The sequence below is a fragment of the Eschrichtius robustus genome, chromosome 9 (assembly GCF_028021215.1).
Source record: "Eschrichtius robustus isolate mEscRob2 chromosome 9, mEscRob2.pri, whole genome shotgun sequence".
In the NCBI taxonomy this organism is placed as follows: domain Eukaryota; kingdom Metazoa; phylum Chordata; class Mammalia; order Artiodactyla; family Eschrichtiidae; genus Eschrichtius; species Eschrichtius robustus.
Genome location: NC_090832.1, coordinates 31,772,201 through 31,778,200, shown reverse-complemented (window position 1 = coordinate 31,778,200; position 6,000 = coordinate 31,772,201).

Genomic DNA, 6,000 nt, shown 5'->3' with positions numbered 1-6,000 from the left:
TGTGAATGTCTCAGTCCTCTTCAGTTGTTACATTGGAGTTCATAGGGCACAGCTTCTAATTTAAAACCCTGGCTACTTTGCTACATTGCCATCATCCTTGGATGGTGGTTGTTAGGACCTTTGAATGAGAAAAGAATAATTGAATATTTATCCAAATAATCTCCTTTTATACACTGGCACTGTCTTCGGGCTTAACAACCCCACATCCTGTCACCATGACAACACACTGTCCTTAGTCCCATTCAGACCATTAGACATACTTTATAAATAGAATATCTGGTTTCATTCTACCCCATTTTGACTTAACTTTTTTGTGTGTGATAAAACCAGAGATACTAAACAACATATTAAGTCTTTGCTTTAAAACTCAGACTATGGTGTTTTCATGAGGTTTTGATTTAATAGTTCACACAGGTCATGTGAGACTTGTCATGAGCATTTAACATTTAGAAACTATTTATTTTGTTCTTGCAGCAAGTAGCAAGAAACTTCTATCTGGTAGGTGTAAAATTAGGTGCCAGAAACACAAAGATAAGCAAAAACGCCTTTCCTTCCCTGGGCACACTAACAACACAACACCTAGTATATTCATGTGTATGATGCACGAATCTGTCAATTTAAAATTAGAGATAATATGGTCAGATAGTGTTTCCCTCTTTTCTGCTAACATGAACACAACTGACTATTGATGTCCTCATATTTGCAGTTTGTTTTAGATTTTACTCTGAGAGTTTCAGATTATCCTAATGCTGAAGGGTTTATAACTTGTCAAACGACAAGACAGTCAAATTAGCGAAAGAAGAGACAGTACATTAATTCCAATCAGTGGGTTGTCTTCCTGTCTTATTTCAAAATACATTTGGTAGAGAAGCAGTTTCCTTTACCTCAGGTAATAAAATATGCTCTAGGAAAGTTTTCAGAAAATAAAAAAAATCCACCCTAATTATATTTTATATTCAGTCTTAATGATTATCTTTCAGATTTTTCTAGGGGTAGGAAGAATGTGCAGAACTAACTGGGATTGGTAATACCAATGGTGATAATAGTTATTATATGTATTAGGCATGGTGATCTGCCTATTTACACTCATTACCTCATTTAATCCTTACAATAATCTAGTGGAATATGTACTATCATCAACCCCATTTAAAAAATGAGGGCTTCCCTGGTGGCTCAGTGGTTGAGAGTCTGCCTGCCAATGCAGGGGACATGGGTTCGAGCCCTGGTCTGGGAAGATCCCACATGCCGTGGAGCAACTAGGCCCGTGAGCCACAACTACTGAGCCTGCGCGTCTGGAGCCTGTGCTCCGCAATAAGAGAGGCCGCGATAGTGAGAGGCCCGCGCACCGCGATGAAGAGTGGCCCCCACTTGCCGCAACTAGTCAAAGCCCTCGCACAGTAACGAAGACCCAACACAGCCAAAAATAAATAGATAAATAAATAATTAAAAAAAAAAAAAGAGGATTCTGAGGCTTAAAGAGATTAAGTAATTTGCTGAGCTCCTAAATAGTGGGGGAGAGGGGAGGAAGTTGTGGATCTTATTGGTACTCATCTTCATTAATAAAAAGTCCATCTTCATTTGTTCTCAAGGTGAATGTCACACAGACCATTTGCAGCAGAATTTTTACTATCAGGGAATATTTTATTAAGCCAAGACATTTCTAGTCCCTTGTCATATATCTTGGGTTATTAACGTCTCTCTTGTTATGAGTTAAATCTACTTCCTGTCGCTGTGTAATACCAAAATATCTCCAGTTAGTTAGACTGTGGAATCCAGAACGCTACCCCTGAGGTCGTTGTGATGTTGACGTTTCCATCTGGATCTTCCTCCTCTTCTTCTCCGGGAGCCGTGTTCTGCATCCCTGACTCACAGCACATGCTAATGGCTCCGGGTGGCAATCATGCAACCAGCCTTAGTTAATAAGCCCATTAGCAGTCAGCACTGTTGTGGGTGGAAGAGAAAACAACTCTCAGTTTGGGGTGAAATAAAAATACACACTGTATACTGAGGCAACAGAAAGGAATGGGAGTACACTGTGAAGGGCACAGTTATTATTCCCTTAGACACCCCGTACTGTACAAAGCTCATTAAAATATTTTATTCTCATCTTTCCATGACCGAGAAGTATTTCTTAATGTTGAAAACAGAAGGAAAAAAAACCCCACTGAAACTAAAACCTGAACGTTAATGGAAAGAATTAGGTTTCACCCAGAGTCCTGTAAATGGTCCAAGAAGAAAAATCAGAGTTTAAAAAAGGAAAGAAAGAAAAAGCAGAGCCCTTTAGGATTTCAGAGTTAATGAGTAAACCTCCAAAGTGCTGGCCACTTGAAAGTAACTTAGATGAACATCCAGAAGTCTGAGACTTCACTAAGGAGCAGCCTAATTACTCAAATCTACGGTGACAGGAAAAAAAGAGGTTGCTCTGCAAGATTCTTGTCTTCCAGGGGTGATTAAAGTATGGTCCTAATTCCAAGATGCATCTTAGGGTGGCCTAGACCATGGTTTCTTAACCTCAGCACCACTGACATTAGAGCCAGGTGATTCTTTGCTGTGGGGCCTGTCTTTTGCATCGTGGGGTGTTTACCAGCATCCCTGCCCTGTCCATTAGATGCTGGGAACATAACCCCTCCCTCAGTCATGACAATCAAAAATGTCTCTAGACATTGCCAAGTGTTCCATATGGAGGTAAATCACCAATGGTTTAGAGAACCAATGGCTTAGACATCCCTTGTTCACGCTCCTATTACGTGTGGTGACCCAGCTGACACTTCTCCAGGAGACCTAGCTATATAGGGTCAACCCAGGGGTTAGGACTTCTACAATCCTTCAGATGGCTTTGAATTCCAACTCATTTACTTACTAGCTGTATGGTCTTGGTCAAGTTACAAAATAATAAAATATCAGTAGTTACTATTTATTAAGTGCATACGCATTCACTTTTCAACCAGAGTGTACTGAAGGAGCCAGGGAATATACTAGGTCCTGTGGATATGATTCTGAGCCAGAATAATACTGACTCTGATTTCGTGGAACTTAACAGCCTAGCGATGGGATGGAAATTAATCAAACTACTGCTCCCGTAAATGCATAACTACCCAGTCAGATGAGTGCTGTGAAGTAAAGTACATGGCATTAGCATGTAAATAGGTCCTGTGGTTGGAGAAAGCATCAGGCATTCTGAAAGATCAATGTGGTTGAGCCACAGAAAGCAGATTTGCCAGAGGCCAGACAGTTTGCTCAGCACTTTCCCTGTAGGATGGCATGGAGTGGGTTCATGCCACACGATACGGGTACTGTTGTTAATACCCTTATTTTTTAAAACAAAATTCATAAGTTATCCCTCCCCTCCTTTCCCCTTTGGTAACAATAAGTTTGTCTTCTATGTCTGTGAGTCTGTTTATGTTTCATAAATAAAAACATTTGTACCATTCTTTTAGATTCCACATATAAATGATATATTCATCTTTCTCTGTCTGACTTACCTCACTTAGTATGATAATCTCTGGGTCAATCCATGTTGCTGCAAATGGCATTATTTCATTCTTTTTTATGGCTGAGTTGTATTCCATTGTATATATGTACATCTTCTTTACCCGTTCATCTGTAGATGGACGTTTAGGTTGCTTCCATGTCTTGGCTATTGCCAATAGTGCTGCTATGAACATTGGAGTGCGTGTATTTTTTCAAATTAGAGTTTTCTCTGGATATATGTCCAGGAGTGAGATTGCTGGATCATATGGTAGCTCTATTTTTAGTTTTGAAAGAAACCTCCATACTCTTTTCCATAGTGGCTGCACCAATTCACATTCCCAACAACAGTGTAGGAGAGTTCCCTTTTCTTCACATCTTTTCCAGCATTTATTATTTGTACACTTTTTGAGCTGATACCTCATTGTAGTTTTGATTTGTGTTTCTCTGATAATTAGTGATGTTGAGCATCTTTTCAGGTGCCTGTTGGCCATCTGAATGTCTTCTTTGGAGAAATGTCTTTTTCGGTCTTCTGTCCATTTTCTGATTGGGTATTTTGGTTTTTGTTATTGAGTTGTATGAACTGTTTGTATTTTGGAAATTAAGCCCTTGTCGGTTGCATCATTTGCAAGCATCACTAATTTTGATGCTGACAAATTTATCATCCTTTTGTTTACGGTATTTACATTTTGTGTGTCATTTAAGAAAACCTTTCTTACCCAAAGCCATGAAGACATTTTCTTATAAAATGTCTAGAGTTTTATTTTTTATTTTTTTATAAATTTATTTATTTATTTATTTATTTGGCTGTGTTTGGTCTTCGTTGCTGCGTGCAGGATTTCTCTAGTTGCAGTTAGCGGGGGCTACTCTTCTTTGCAGTGCGTGGGCTTCTCACTGCGGTGGCTTCTCTTGTTGTGGAGCATGGGCTCTAGGCATGTGGGCTTCAGTATTTGTGGCACACGGGCTCAGCAGTTGTGGCTCGCAGGCTCTGGAGTGCAGGCTCAGTAGTTGTGGCACATGGGCTTAGTTGCTCCACGGCATGTGGGATCTTCCCGGACCAGGGATCGAACTCATGTCCCCTGCAATGGAGAGCAGATTCTTAACGACTGTGCCACCAGGGAAGTCCCTAAAGTTTTATTTTTTAATATAAGTCTTTCACACACTTAGAGATGATTTCTGTATGTGGTGTAATGTAGGAATCCGATTTTGTATTTTTCATATGGATAACCAATTGTTCTAGCACTCCTGAACTCCACTGATCAGCATTGCCACCTCTGTCACATAAACATTAACCAAATGTGTATAGATCTGTTTCTGGGCTATCTTTTCTCTTCTATTTGTCTTTCCTTGTCACATTGTCTTAGTTATTATAGTTTTGTAATAAGTCTTTTTCTGGTAGCGTATGTCTTGATCCTATCTAATATTGTTTTTAATACTCTTGACCCTTTGTTTCTCCATGCAGATTTTAGGTTAAACTTTCAAGTTCTACCAAATCTTGTGGGCTTTTTTATTGGAATTATATTGAATTTAAAGATTAATCTGAAAGAAGTATTATATTTTGATTTCCTAAATATATACATCTCTCTACTTATTTTGGTCTTTAATACCCTTCAGTAAAGTTTAAAATTTTCTCCAAGTCAAGCACATATTTTATTATGTCTGTTTCTAGATTCCTCATGTTTTAAAATTACATTTTCTAACTATCTGTTGCTAGCATATAAAAATGCAATTGATTTTTGTATATTGCTCTTATATCCAACAATCTTGCTGAACTCTCTGTTTAGATCTCAAAAGTTGTCTGTAGATTTTCTTGGGTTTTCTAAGTAGACAACCATAATGACTATACTCATACACCAATACACATTCATCACATGAGGATCTGTGATGTTGTCACTCAGCCAAGGTCACATGATTTGAGAGCAGGGAAGCTGTGCTTCAAGACCAGATCTGTTGTACGTAACAGTCTGTGTTCTTTCACCACTCAATTCTGCTACCTCTTCATTATCCCATCTTTTAGTGTTTTGTTTGATTGATTCTTTTTGTTCTTTTTTTCAATTCTTATGTATTTTATTTTGCAGACTTTTTCTTTTTGAATTGTTATGTTTTAAATATATTTTTCTTCCTGCAATAGCTAAGACTTCCAGTGGTAGCTTGGACTTGCATTAAAATATAAAATATAAGCAATACAGTAGACATTCTTGATTTGTTCTTGGTTTTAAAGGACTGTTTCTATATTTCCACCATCAGGCATGATATTTACTGTAGAATTAAATATATATATCCCCTATACTAGATTAAGAAATTCCTTCTATGCAAATATTGCTCAAACATTTTATCATCAATGGAAACTACATTTCTTCTAGTGTTTTTTTTCTGCATGTACTTAGATTTTTTCCTCCAAACTATTATTGCAGTGACTTACATTATTGGATGTGGTAAATTACAGTAATAGATTTGAGCCTCAGTTTTCTCATCTGCAAATTGAGAAAAATCTTTACTTTGCTTGGTTTGGTGAGGAATAAATTAGATAGT